The following is a 15578-nucleotide window of genomic DNA, read 5'->3' as shown; positions in this document are numbered from 1 at the left end:
ATTCCTGGCCATGGGATGCTAATGCATGAAGGTGAACTGTGCATTCACTCTCCTTTCCTGCTCAGCTCAGGCCTTCCGTGTCTTTAACACATGATCAGGTTTAATAGCAAAAGAATTGCCTGTGAGCCCTGTTTTAATCAACTAAATCACAGAATATCCTGACTTAGAAAAGATCCACAAGGATCATCAAAGCCCAACTCCATGAAACAAGAGATTAATTTTTTTAAACATTAATATCACAAAACATGACGTTCAATGATGAAGCCATCCCACATTAGCACTGCTCCCAGACATCATTAGCCTTCACCCTTAAGCAAACACCAGAAAAAGGAGCCAAAGGGTAGAAAAAGCCTAAGATTGTGCGTGAGGCTAAAAAGCAGAACTAGAACCACCTCTGTCCCTGGACCTAGAGATTGTGCGTGAGGCTAAAAAGCAGAACTAGAACCACCTCTGTCCCTGGACCTAGTATAACAGTTTTGCTCATAAGATAGCCAAGAACATTTCAAGTTGAAATTTTTGCATGTAAAGCACCAAGTGTTTTCATTTAAACTGACGGTCCATGAGATGCATTCCTAGAGCAATGTGCCATTCCATCTCTCATACCTTTCGATAGGAGACTGCTCACTGCATGCCACCCAATGCAGATCTGTAACTGGTCTGGCAGCTTGTCATGAACACTCCCTGAACTTCAAGGATGATCTAATAGTCCCTGTCTGCCCACACAGAAATAAAATATTACTCCATAGCCATTAGTACAGGGACATATTTGGCAAATGATGGCTAAGCAGAGGGAGGACATGAGTCTGAAAACTCAGAGAGATGAAGATAAAGAATTTAGTGTTCTATATGCAGTAATAGCAAAAATAAGAAAAGGAACACAGCATGTCACATCAAAGAAAAATATTTTGACAGACCGTGGAGAAATTTTCCCAGGGAGATTTCCAATTGAAATGTCACTGCTTTTCAAGTGAGTGTAGGAAAGCATTAGGAGACAGTCTGAGAAAGTAAAAACTGACTTTATGAGAATGGCCAACCACTCCCAACTTCTGGAGTTGAGGGTGAAGCACACACACCAGAACAAACCCACAAAAGCACCTCTGCACCCTACCCTCCTGAGCCCTCCTTGTGCTTACAGCAAAGGAAAGGAAAACTGTCCCTGTCACAGATCTGAAACAGCTCTTTTAGAGCTTGCTTAACAAACCCAATGACTCATTGTCAATTCCTTTAAGGATAGAACACTGACGTAACAGAAAACAGCCCAAAAATACCAAAACTTGACCAGCTTTCATTTGACATTCTAACAGAAATGCTCCCTTGTGTGTGTGAGCACACACAAATGCTCATTGTGTGAGCACAACGCACCCCTGAGACTTTCATTCCCACTAGCTGTTTTATTCTACAGAAGGGAAGTATCAAATTGTATTGAGATATTAAATTCCTTCCTGGTACAACTTCCACTGGTAGCATTATCTCAGGACATTTGAGCTGTTCTGCTGACCTGACCTTAAGGAAGGACCCTCTTTGCTTAGCACAAGTCCAAAATAATCACTTGAAATAATGACTTGCTCTTCCTCCCAAACTATTACTTTATTCAGCTTCAATTTGGAGCGCAACACCTTGTCATGGTCGATACAAACAAAAATAGCAATACAGATCATTGCCAAATTTTTGCTGTGCACTTACACGAAGTAGAACATTGACAAAATTACACATAGAAGTAAGAAAATATATGCAATCAGGTTTTGGTTTACATGAAACTATTGCCATGTTTTCAAAGAAAAATGTCTCCCATAATTACACAGCCCACAATTTATATGAGATGCTTTCCCATGAAAGTTTGAGTATTTACCATAATTTTTTCCTAACTGCAGTCCACCATCCCAGTATTTTGATTCCCTACCAAACAAGTAACTACAACAGAACAGAGTTTCAGGGAGACAAAGCTTCTCTGCCTGCCATTGGTGTGTCTGTGTTGCACAGCCCTGAGAAATCAGGATGTCTGGTGATACACTAGATGTCAACTTCTGGGCCGCTGCCATCCCACCTACCTGCGCTACCAACAACCTCCCTGAGATTTCCTCTCCAGGATTTCCCAAAAGCATCACATCTTTCACACAACATTTTCCTCTCTTAAGTCCACTCTGTGCACAGTTAAGAGCACAATTAAGACACAGAGAACAGACAGAGGGGGAAAACTTTTCATGGGTTTCTTCCAACTATTTCCAAGTTTGTCCGTACCCTTGAGCAGACCTGTGACTCAGGGAGAAAGAATGAGAGTAACACAAGAGCTGGCTTCAAAATCTGGGTAGAATAGTTTGATGGAGAATATGGATATCCAAAAATCTGTTTTCAAGCGATTTTAAGATGTGTTTTAAAGGCTTGTAAATTACTTCATTAATAAATCTCCTCAACCCAGTACATTTAATCTTCCAGGATTACACCAGAACAAACATCCATAAACACCTCAGGCTCAAGTTTTCCATCTGTACATGCCATGTATATGTGCATTTCCTCCTGAAAAGTCTAACATACTCATTTTGGACTTCACTATCTCACCTGCAGGAACAAAATCTGTGTAAAACCTGAATGACCTGGTGGTCAAACGTTCAGGCTTTTCTTCCAGATACTGGGCAGAAGTTGATTAAAAATGCCACGTACTCATACAGATATGTTGGTAAAGCCTGCCTGTTCATCTGCGTTGCTTTGGGGTTTTTTTGTTTGTTTGGGTTTTTTTACATCAAGCAATGGTTGCCATTACTGTAAAAATTATGACATATAAGGAGGTTTTCCAAGGCAGCTAGAAGAATAAGTCAATAAGATCCACTAATGTCAAAAGGAGTAAGACATACAAGAGTGTTACAAAAATATCTGAAATCAAATAACAAAAGGAAACATGTTATTTTAAGAAGAAAAACATCCCACTCAAATTTTTAAATATACTGCTGTCTTGAACCAAGTTTTACAGTTACAACAAGACATCAAAACTAATAAAATACACTCCCAAATCTAATGTATCCAATGCGTAGCTGACATGAGTAAATCCCATAGTACAATAAAAGCATTAGTCTTGAGAATTTGTTCTTCCTTCCCTGCTGTAACTTCTGCACGTTTCAGGCCACACATATAACACGTTTGTAAACTGTAAATTCAAACTCCCAACTGACTGGGTTTAATCTCTGTTACTTTTAAATATTAATGAGTCTACAAAAGTTTGTAAGAATAAGAAAATGCAAATTCTCTATTACAATAGAAACAAAACCCAGGCCTGAAAACTTTTGTCGTGCGTGGTGATTTATTCTAGATAAGCCAGAGAAGTCTCCCCAACTTATCCCTTGATATCGTTAAATATTATTGCACAAGCTACAATAACATATGCATTACTGTCCCCTCGCTTGGCTCCCAAGGCTCACATTGCTATTCAACTCTGCCACTTGGCATGCTAATAAGAGTCCAGAAAATGATAATTACCCTTAGGGACCACATTCAAAAGCTGCCCTTCCTATTAAAGAGGCTCATTCACAGCCCAGGTTAGTTCACATTTGAAAGGAAACCTTATGCCATTTGCCAGACTCCTGAGACTTCCAAAATAGCATTATGCGATTAACAACCTTGACTTTTTATTGCTGTTGAGTCTTGAATCCAGAATAAATAAAATAAAATATAAACAGTGTAATTCTAAAAATAATGCAATTAAAGGAACAACTGCTATCTGTTCTGAGAAAGACTGGAAGGCTAAATATACTTTAAATATCCAAACAAATATGAACAGTGGAAAGCTGCCAACTTAGATTCTATAAATATGGCCCAGGCAAGGCCAACCTTTGATCTGCTCTCTCTAATCTGGCCTGATCCCCACCAAAACCAGCAATAACAGCAAAAAAAAAAAAAAAAAAAAAAAAAAAAAAAAAAAAAAAATTAAAACCCTGGAAATGATTGCCAAAAGCACTCTCATGAAGCAACATACTCAACCCCATCTACTTGTTAGCATCCACAAGACTTAAGTAGTCAGGTTGTACAATCTCATAAGCTGTAAACCACTTGCATTTGTGAGACAAATTCCACGTGGGGATTTTTTCCCAGGACAAACGTAACCCAGAAAAGTCACAGCCATCTTAAATTTATTCTTAATTATAAAATTACAATTACTTCCCCCATGTAATTCTCAGCCTTTTGATCCTGACACTGGCCAATTTCTAGTTCTGCACAGCTAGTACAGAAATGTGACATCATAAACACATAATAATGCTCAAAATTTTCTGGAAAAATTAGTATTTGTGCTTAAACTTAAAAAGCTTTGGAGATTCACTATTATTCCTCAAAACACCTCTTGTTATCAAAATAATCAAATTAAAAGCAACTTGAAATCAAAGTAGACAGAAAATGCTTTTATTTAAAAAACTATTATAAATCAGGTTTGCAATACTCATTTGTATATGATGAAACACCATACGCATCACAGGTGACTGACTAATGATTACTGAGCAAATGAGCTTGGCCAAGCAGGTTATTCAGCTGCTGTCATCTATCAATCATCCTTTATCTCCCTCAAAATAACATGACTTAATCTTTCATCTCTCATAGCCTCCCCTTAAGTTAATCACATGTAATCAAAATGTAGACCATAAAATACAACTGACTAAAAACCAAATCAAGGCTCATATCTCTCCCCAAGCAAAATATGCTGTTAAGAAAACCTTGCATACTTCTAATGTGATTTTCTTCTGAAGCACAGGCAAAATGTTCTAAATGACAAATGTCAGAGAAATAGAGTAAAGGAGCTTTATAGGGGAGGCCTGTATTAGGTTGTCTCAGACAAACAAGCTGCCATGAAAAGCCAGTAAAAGTCCTAAAATAACATCCAGAAAGCGCAGTTTATTCACTTAGAGGTGAAGCAGAAAATCAATTATTGCAAGGATCTGTTTACGCATCTAGAATATTTTGCTATTTTCATGAAATCTACATGTAAACAAACATGATACTGTAGATGGGCACAGGACAACAACCTTTGTTACCAAAGTCAGCAACACCATGTCCAAACTTCCACAGGACAGACTCTTGGCTTGTTCTGTAATGAATTCTCTCCTTTTTTGTCAAATCCCTCCCTGTCCTCACTTCTGCCCTTCGGTTGCTTCATCAATTCCCTAGGCTTTTCTTTCTTAATGCTGTATTCTCTTAAACCATTGAGAACATGCACAGCTGAAGAAAAAGAACCCTCTCATTTACAAAGGGGATCTTTCTTGCTGCATTCTTATGCAATTTCTTGAAGATACCACATATCCTCCGAGGTATCAGACCATATTCAGCAGGAAGCCACACCAGAAAGCAGAACCTGTTCTTATCTAGGGCTACGCAAAACTCCAAAATTCATTTTTTATTTACTTGTCCTGAAGCAAACCCACAGGGCAAAGAGGCAGATACCAGATCTAGGGGAATCACTTTCATCTGAATGACCATCTAAACTGCATCCTTACCTGAAAACCCACCTTACTAACTCCTTTCTGATTCTGGCTTCTGCATCTAAACAACATCCTAGTCCACATCATGAGTTAGGAATTTTGCTGCTGGGCTTTACTGAACTACACTGGTCAACCTCAGAAGCAGGATTCTAGGCTTGAATTCTATGCCAGTGCCTAACTAAAACTGTATTCCTTGGCTTTTGATAGCACTTAGCTGTAATGCTCCTAATGAGCTTTTAGATTACCGGCTTCATTGCCGCCTCAACTGCTCAACTTTTCAAGTCGAGTCTGCAGGAGAACCTCGCCAACCACGGCAGCTCGTGCCACCAGTAAAACCAGAACTACTTATGGAACATGGGCTGAACTTGGGAGAGGGGAACCGAGAGCCAGAGCACCTGAGACACAGAAAGCACCATGCACAGAAACACCAAGGCACAGAAACACCAAGGCAGAGTTTTAATAACCAGGGTTAAAGACACACCCAAAGGCATTCAGCAAGTGAGATATGAGTTTTCCCCATGGGACTTCAGGGTAACTGAACTGGAAACATCTCAATGACCTGATGCTGTGCTCATTGTGAGGACATCTTTTGATTTTAGTTGGAGGTCAGCAGACAACATAAAGGACACACCTAAGTCAAGAAAACGCAAAGCACATTAAAAAGCACCTCAGTTTCAATGAACAGAGGACTACTGCCAAGCTGACTTTAAGGGGTTCCTAGTGCCTGCCCAAAGCTGAATGGACAGCCTGACCAAGTGATGCAATGTTAATAGGCACATAAAGTAATCAAAGATAAACATTACTAAGCCGGTTTTAGTTGGTTTATCTAGTTGGACTTTTTGATAACACCATAAATAAGCCACTTTAAATTTTGGTAAAGACTTCCATACACCAAAAAGTATGTAACTGGATCTGAAAGTCATATTTTACCATACTTTCTCTTCCAATTTTCTGATAAAGAAATTTAAATCACCATCATCATCTCAGCATTCCCTTTACTTAGATAAACATGCAAAGCTATCTCAATATAATTTTGCATGTGTCTTAAAAACAAAAAAATCACCAAGACAATCTGGTTTTGAATCAGGAACTGAACATATATCATGGACTCAATTCTTCCATTTAACCAATGTTTTATTTTGATTCAAAAATGTTTTGTTCTGTTGTGCAGATGCTGTCAGCCAAGCTCTTGTATCAAGAAAACATCTATCAGGACCATAGGGATTTTACTATTATCCACACTCCCTTGTTAATGTATGGCCAAGACTATGACAAGAAATCTCTCAATAAATATGCAGTGGGGAGATAAATTGCCAGAAAGTTGGGACTACCAGCTGACAATACAATTAGAGACAAAGGAGGACTGAAGGTGGTCTCTGAGGATTATGCAGCCATTTGGGAATTGACTTCCTTAGGAGTTACTGTTTAGAGCTTTTTGTCATGGGATCAGCCCATTTGCTGAGAAATACCATTTGTCAGCTCTTTCCTACATTTACATGCATTATTTCTGCCTCTCCCTGCCCAGGCTACTCTTCTCTTTTGTAAAGTTGTCTCTATAAAAACATACTTACTGTACACCTCTTCTCTACGGACATGCAGGTTTTTATCTATCCAGTTGTAAAAGGCCAAAAGGATAAGGCTTTAGATATAAACTAAAAAACAGGACAACATTCTTATCCAAGAAATCCCCCACTTCTCCGTTCTCATAGTGATGTCTTTTTAAGGGGAAAGAAGGCAGCAAAGAGAGCAGAAATTGATCTCTGGGAAATGATGGAGATCACAGAAGATGTGCAATGAGAAGCAGATAATGAGCACCTACTCTGCCTCTCTTCCTGCTAATTACCAAGTAGGAATCTCCTACCAGGCAAAACAGTACAGTTTTCCAGCTTCCCCCAGTGATTTCCACAGAAAACCACTGCCCACCTTCCTCTTTGCTTAAGAACTGAATTTTCAGTCCTCTCCATATCAGCTTTCTTTAAAAGCTTTCAGGCTGCATGCGTAAGCAGAGTAAATCCTCTTGCAGGAAAAGTTTGCTTTGTCCTGCAGATATCAGAGTTGGTCAAAACTCTAAGAGAACAGCTTTAGGAAAGCAAATACCAATTTGAAAGAATCCTAGCATGCTGGAGAAAGACACTGGTTGTGTCAAAATTCCAATGGCATTTGCTGGAACCCTGCCCAGTTTCATGTCTGCTCATCTTCTCACCTTCTCAGGCAATATTTTCAGGCCCACAATGAAAATAAAATGTAAAAAAAATAAAGTCAAAGAAAGTTGAGGATCCAAATCAAGGAATGGTTCAAAAGCCTATGTAAATGAATTATCTCAGTATCCTAAGAATAGCAATATTTTAGAACTGATATAGCAGGGTATGCTACTATTTTTACTCTCAGACTCTTATTTTTCACATTTTGAAATTCTGATTAAAAGGAAAATTCCCCACTCTGCCCAGCCACGGCTGTTCATAAAACCGTACCAGCCCCCTTGGTCTTAGCTGTTCTGCTTGTTGGCTGGCACAACTCAAGTACTGAGATTGTGTCCTCAGCTGCTCACAGACAGAGGGGTTTGAGCAAAGCTTCCCATCACAACCTGCAGGGGCACTTGCACCATGATTAGTATTGAAAACCGCAGGAAACACCATTCTACAGCACGTCCACCTTGGGACTGCAGTAAAGAACGGTCACAGGGGTTAATACTGTTCTTTGTTGTGCTAAACGCCAAACTAGCACTTAACTAGGGAATACAAGAAAGCAACTGTACAGACCACATCAGTGCTTGTAGTCTTTCACAAAAGCCTGGAAGATCCTGGACTAAACAGTTCTGACTCAGCTCATTCACCCTTCACATATTTATTTCTGCCATAAATGTATCTTGCTTTTTCCTGTTTTCATCTTTTTCAATGTTTTTGTAGAACTACCATGCCTCACTTCTTGTTTATTATAATTACAACAACATTATGGCTATGTCACAAGCAACTAAGGAAAATACAAATCAAAGTCGGATCTAAAGTACAAGAGTAAAGCCCTAACCCATGCTGGGCCAAATGCCACTGGTATTAATTAAACTCTCTGTTTGAGCTACAGCACTCTATGCTTCTTGGAATTGATCTTTTCCAGCTCATTTGCTGCTGACTGAATGCACAGCATGCCAACCACCCCTCTGCTGCAGCACTCAGCACCTTCTCATCAGCTGCCATTAAATGACTGGTATACAACAAACTGGGCATCTCTCAATATTTAATTTATTCAACTCTTCCACTTCTGTTTTAAACCATATGCTCTCCAAATTCACCATATACTCCCCTGTTTCGCTGTGATCACCATTCATTAAAATACAGCACTTGGGTTTTATTAACATAACAGCCTTGTGGTTCTATATCACAGTTGTGATCCATGACCTTATTATTTAGTCCCTAATCTCAAACTCAGCTTTACTACAAGAAACAAGCAGCCTGAAATGTCAGTAATTTGCAAAGCGAACAACGTATCAGATCCATCAAGTACAACACTTGCAAAACAAACCATGATATTTAGGTGTGTGAACTAAACAGCAACCATAGAATACAAATCTAATTTAATAATCCATCTCAAAAGTAGCAGTCTAGAACAACACTCCAAAGCCACCTCCCAACCATCCTCCATCATTTCTATGGTCTTATTCCCTCTTGCCTTGATCTGCCTCCATTTGTCTCCTTTGCTTCCATGTCCTGCACTTAAGAGTTAGACCAGACTAACCTAATTTGTCAGCCGATTGAATTCCTGCTGCCCATGTCAGCGGGCTGTGTTACACTTGAGCTGTGTTCCATATGTTGCAAAGGAATACTGTAAATAACAGTTCTGCCTGTAGGCAGAATTGTCCAGGGGCTGGAAGAGAGCCCCCCTGCTGGGGTAGCTGCAGTCTTTTCCTTACACGCTCCCCACTCGCGTCTGGTCTGTGCCGCACTGTCTGCAGCTCACTCAGAGTAGGATTATTCTCTTTCCAATGGAAATCTCAACTACACAGATGTCCTTTAACTTCAGAGAGAAGCACACATTTCTAAAAGACTCTTTCTTTAAAGTAGAGAAAAACATCATTTGGATAAATTGTATCCCAGAACAATCTAGTCCTTCCTCCCAAATACAAAGCTCTTAATTACTGCTTTTCATGTAGGCAACTAAATGTTACTAGAGATGTGAAGATGAAACTGAATTCTATCCCTGGTTTCTCATGAACAAAAAACTAGAAACCCTCATGTGTTTTGGTATAAGATTTTCTAGATTCTGTTTTGCATGGAACATACCTAGTAAGCACAATTCCATGTTTCAAGTAAACTGTTCAGTCACAGACTTCTGAGAGATGAACAAAAATTTTTAAATTCTGATTGAACAAAAAATAAACCTTGACATTTTGAAAGCTTTCTTTTAATTGAACTGGGATAAAAACTAAGAAAAGGTAAGGAACTGAAGGAGGTAAGAAAAGGTAATGAAAACCTACACCACACTGCAAAAAACAAGCACATTTGCAATATACCAACTAACCAGGGATCACTTAAGTGATACAGAGGATTTATTTATCATAGAGTTCCAACACAAGCGTTATTTCTCAATATATTCTTCCCTAATACTAAGTTCTACACAGGCTGTCAACAGCTTTCAAAACAGTCACTTTTAACTCTACCCCAGATGTTACAAAAACACCAGAACTGCCTGGTAACTAGAACCAACGGTAACTACTCTTTCCCATGTTAAATGAAAAAAAAAAACCCTCTTGAATTTTCTGTAATTACTCAACTATTTCATAAAATGGACAAAAGATTATCACTTTTAACACCATTTACCGCGTCTTGCTCATACTTATTATGCTTTATCCACTCAATTCCTACAGTGGACTGCATGCAATTTATGTTTCGCTTGCATAGTTTTAGCACCATTTCTGACAGAAATGTATTTTTCCCAAAGTACAACATAAGCTGAAAATAATGGGAAGTTTTCTAAAACTCTGAAGAAACAGTAGCAACTTTAGGAGTCCGAAATGACCAGGCTATCACCTATTTATAGCCTGAAATACTAAGAATGCTTTTAAGGTACATAACAATTCACAGAGGTCTTGTTACTTTTCATTAGATTAATCATCATTTTTGTGGTGGTTGATCTATCAATTGCCAAAAAAATTAACGAGCAACAACAACACTAACTAGACAGTTTTACCACTACTTGCTTGGCTTATGCACAGCATGACACTCAAGTACTGCTATGGAGGTAAATGCTTTACACTCTATTAAGAACACCAATTTCAGTGCCATGGATGGAACAAAGCCTACAGAAACTAAAACCAAAAGTACAGAAAACACAGGAGTAGCACAACACACAACAAACCACAAGCCCCCGCTCAAAACCATGCCTTACTAACTGCCTTACTATGGAAAAAGTCAGGACTTGACTAGCAGTAATACTGTGTTTTCTTGTGTAGTAAGACCTATAAGAATGACAGCTACTCTAAGAAAATAAAAAAATGGGGGAATTGCAGCAAATTACTGAAAGCAAGAGAACTGATCAAATTTGGGCCATATGGAAACTAAGCTACCTAGCTGCACCTCAGGTATATTAAAAAAGAACATTTCATAATCTTGAGAAGTCCTCACAGTGGAAAAATCAGGTCTCCGCTCAAAACTTTTTGAAATCAATCCCAATTAGTTGAAATTACACTTGATGTAATTCCACTTTCCGAAAACTCTTCAAATTAACTTCTGTATTTTACTAAATTACATACAGATACTGTGCTCTGCATACGAATCACTTCATATGATGAGCTGTCTGCATTAACTTTACTTAACCAGATTAATACTAATAGTCTGTTTTGACAATTAAAAAAAGCTTTCTCAAAGACAGAAAATACGACACATTAAATTGTGTTACCTTACCCTGGCATCTCCAAACTTCATAAAGACTATTGTTCATTTAAAGCACAGAAAGAGAGCATTAAAAATATTTATCCTCAACAATATAAAACTTCATTATAGCTCATGAAAACCAGTTTTGATTGCACAAACTGTTGGATGACTCTCACACCAGCAGCAAGACACCATTGAAGTATTTTTTTGAGAATGCCTACATTTCTTCTTCAAGTTGAGCACTTAAAATGTACTTTCTAAAATACAGTTAAATTAAAACATGAGGGTTCAGTGGCTGCTAAGCAGACAATAATTCATTTGGGCTTGGTCTACAGATGTTCCTATGTTGCAGGGTAAGTTTGAATTTGCACAACCAGTTCACATCTTCAAGCTTTCAAAGCCAATTGGGCACTTGAAATATTTTGACAGTAGTGATTTGAAATGTGCTTTCTTAGTAGCTAATTAATGAACTGAGTATCAGTTTAGGCAGAACTGTGACACAGGATATGTACCAGTGGTCTCCCCACCCAGGAGTTTCTTGAAAGATCTTACAGAACGAAGTGAGATGGGTGAAAAACAGATATTTACATGCAGATACAACTCCCGTTAGCATCAGCTGCAGCTCCATTTATTATTAAAGGATGGTTATTCTGTTCAGTCATTGTAGTTACACAATCTTTAACTGCTCTTAGTTAGATTTTAGAAAGGGCTATTAATACCATAGTTAACTTATGTGCAACAGCAAATCAGGCTCAATAAACCTGAAACCCAAATTTTTAGAATGGGTAGAAAAGAAGTCACAACAAAACCTGGTGTCTAGTAGCATTTCATCTTGCCCTATTTAAGTAAGGCTTAATCTTGACAGATGAGTCCCTCTGATCTCCTGTTTAGCCAAAGGCCAAAGTTCCCAGGACTTCACTTCTCTAGTTCACTGACATAGATGGAGAAACATCAATGGAAAAAGCCCTCAAAAACCCTTGTTTATTTTCATCTACTGATAACCTGAACAACACATTATGCACATTTAAAATGGTAATAATCTTGGACTTCAGTCAATTTATCTGTTTCAGAGACTTTGCCATCTGACCATCTCCCTGCCAATCACCTCCCAAAATACTGCACTCCCAGCATCACGGCAGCAAACACCATTACTGGTAACCACATCTCTCTACTGGAGAGAGCCAGAAGTTACCTTGGTTCCCTCAGTCTGGCTGGGGAGGGCAGTTTATTTTCTTCTCCCTCTGAACAGAAAGCAAGTATTACAAGTTGAATAAGAGCACAATCTTCATCCTTTTGAATCATGTCAGAAATGAAGTTTCAGATGCTCACAGGATTGCTCATGTGAGAAACAAAGGGCCTCTCTCTAACAATACTCCCTGGTTTAGCTTTATGTTGTAGGAAATGACAAAAGGATTTTTCACTCTCATCAACATTTATTAGCTATCACAGAAAAGCATCATAGCTCCATTACAAGAGGAGTGGCAACAAATTGCAAGACTTTTGGAACAGAATGTTTTCTTTAAAAATAAAGCTACTATTCTTGGTTGAACTGCATTTAAACTTAATGCAAAGTTCTCCTAACCAAAAGCTAATAAGTGTCTAAAAAAGGTGTTATGGAAAGCTAATAAAAGTTGAACGCATATACAAATTCATTAAATTCTAACCTCACAGAGCATACTGCAATGAACAATATTAATCTATAATTGCTCAGCCCCTTATTATTGCCAGCTAATTTAAGTTCAACACTTTTCTTGGTGCTGTGGCTGAATAAATCTTCTTCCACCAACTTGGTTCTTATCTAAGTTTTTAGCCATTACAGCACTGTACTTCGCTGAGACCAGACCATGGAGGCAGCTGCTTGCTGAAGGAGTCCCTGTTTGGTGGTTCTTTACTATGCTGCAGTTACACAACCTCAGATACACCTGATTCCTTCCTAGAAACCAAAACAGCCCTGGAGAAAGCCTAAATAACTCTCCACCTAACTTCTCTCACAGGCAGTTTTATGATCCCTACAGTCTGTTGCTCGACTAGAATAGCACAGGCTGTGACTCAAACCTTCAACTATTTCTCTCCTGACGAGTTTCACCTGGAATGAAAAGTCCCCACCTGCCTTCACAGCAGCTGACTTGACACACAGTAGAAATCTTTCTGAAAAAGCTGTGAGAAGGAAGGATCCTAAGGGGTCTTTCTAGGAGACTTAGTTCAAACTTGAATCTTTGGCTCTGATACTTTGAGGTTGCCGGATATCTAAAAGCACAAAAGAAACACCAACATCATTGTTTGCTTGCTTCAGGGATAAACTGTGGGGTAATTTCACTTGTTTTAATGAGAAAACCCAAACTTAAAGTAGATCAGGATAATAAATGCAAGGAAAGCATCAGAGAAGGTCTTACAATACTTGCATTTTAAACCTATGACACTCAACACAAGACAAATTCATAAAAGTTCATCAAGTTCAGACAAACTTCACGTGCAGGAGCTAATGTTGCTCAAATTTCTACAACAGCCCAGTTTCAAAAACACCTAGAAATATAATTTCATCATGGTAATGGTAAATATCAAAGAACAATTTAAGAACATGGCCCTGTTTAAGCAGATACACGTAAAGAAAAGAAAAGGTAGACAACAGAAAGCTTATTACTTTGAGGCTGAGTGAATTATTACATCTGAAAGGAAGCAAAGCAGAATTTGCTAGCAAAGAATTTGGGCAGCAGGTCAGCATTGATGGAAAGTATAAAGACTTCAGAGGAAAGGAAATGTGAATCCCCCTAGAGAATGCAGAGGCACCTGTTGGTACTTAAGCAAGTAAACTAATCCACAGCTGGGAGTCACTCTTGTCTGATAAAACATTACCACCTGTTTCCTCAAAATAGGGGAAAAAAACCAAGAAAAAGCCATCTGGTGACCTGGAAACAAGGAGAAACTGGGAAGCATGAAATGAGGTATGAGGGTACTAAATGGAATAGGAAGAAAAATTTCAAGTTGCAGACCAGCACTGACAAAATTCCACTAGGGTTCATGTCCAAGATTGCACACAGTGAAAATGGAAGAAAATGGTTTTCTATACTTTGAAAAAGCCCATCACCTACTGAATAGTAGAATTCTCCACATTGACAGTAACTATAGCAACTAGGCATAAATGCAGGAAAATCATCTGTACCCACAGCAGTAACAGAACATCTGTGCATCAAGCCTTCTAATTACCAGGTTGTCAGTTCTCAAGACAACTGGATCATTAAAAGACTTATGACACAAAGAACACCATCAGAACCTGGAAGTTTTCAGATCACATCTAAAACCCTGCACGATGCTTGGAGAATTGACACTACTCTTCCTACTAGAAGAAACTATAATCTTATACACTATAATCTTCTAGAAGAAACCATACATTTGTGAGCTCACCTCAAAGCATATCAATCGGTACTATTTCATCAACAACAGCTCTTCCTAATTAATCACAACAAAATTACTGTGGTCAGGCTGAACAGTAAACACAGCAGCAAAGAAAGGGTCTCAGCAAAGAAGCTTTACAGGAGACAGCCATAATAGAAACCTATCTTTTCTACACTGAGGTTCTCAGTACAGACTATGTCCCCCTCACATCCTGAAAATCTAAGCATACAGCATACTGCAAAATGACCAGAAGAAAAGATTAACTGGAGACCCCTATAGAAATTAACTAAGTGAATATTCATCATCCCTGTATTTCCAAGAAATAGCCTTAGCCTGCATTTCATAGATGAGAGAATATTTGTTACCAGGCATCCTAAGTGTTCAGCAATTAGGTGGCAGCACTCTACTGCAGTTGCTTCCAGCACATCTGTTCATGCTCTTAACTACTACTTAAAGCCTAAATGATGTCACTCCTCTGCCCAAGCAGAGGGACTTGCGCCAAAACTGGTTTTCCTAAAATACCTTGAGAAATAGGTGCATCAGCTTCTCAGGAGGTAAGAGTTCTAAAAATCAGAGGCATCGCATCACTGAAATTCTACTGCTCCTACACTATCACAATAGAGATTTGACATTACATACTAATCCTATTCCTCTTCTACCATTAACTGATGGACTTGAGGCAAATTAAAAGTTGGTCTCTGCCATTTTTGTCATTGACAGGTCAATCTCTGCACAGGACAGAGGAACACCGGCAGACACGGCCACAGTACTTGCAAAGCACATTGATCAGAAAAGCAACCTTCGGAGTATTTTAGTGGAGAGGCATTTTCTTTCCCCACAAATACAGTGATTCCTTTTCAAAGCA

The sequence above is a fragment of the Serinus canaria genome, chromosome 4, assembly GCF_022539315.1.
Source record: "Serinus canaria isolate serCan28SL12 chromosome 4, serCan2020, whole genome shotgun sequence".
Taxonomy (NCBI): domain Eukaryota; kingdom Metazoa; phylum Chordata; class Aves; order Passeriformes; family Fringillidae; genus Serinus; species Serinus canaria.
This window is presented reverse-complemented; position numbering follows the sequence as displayed.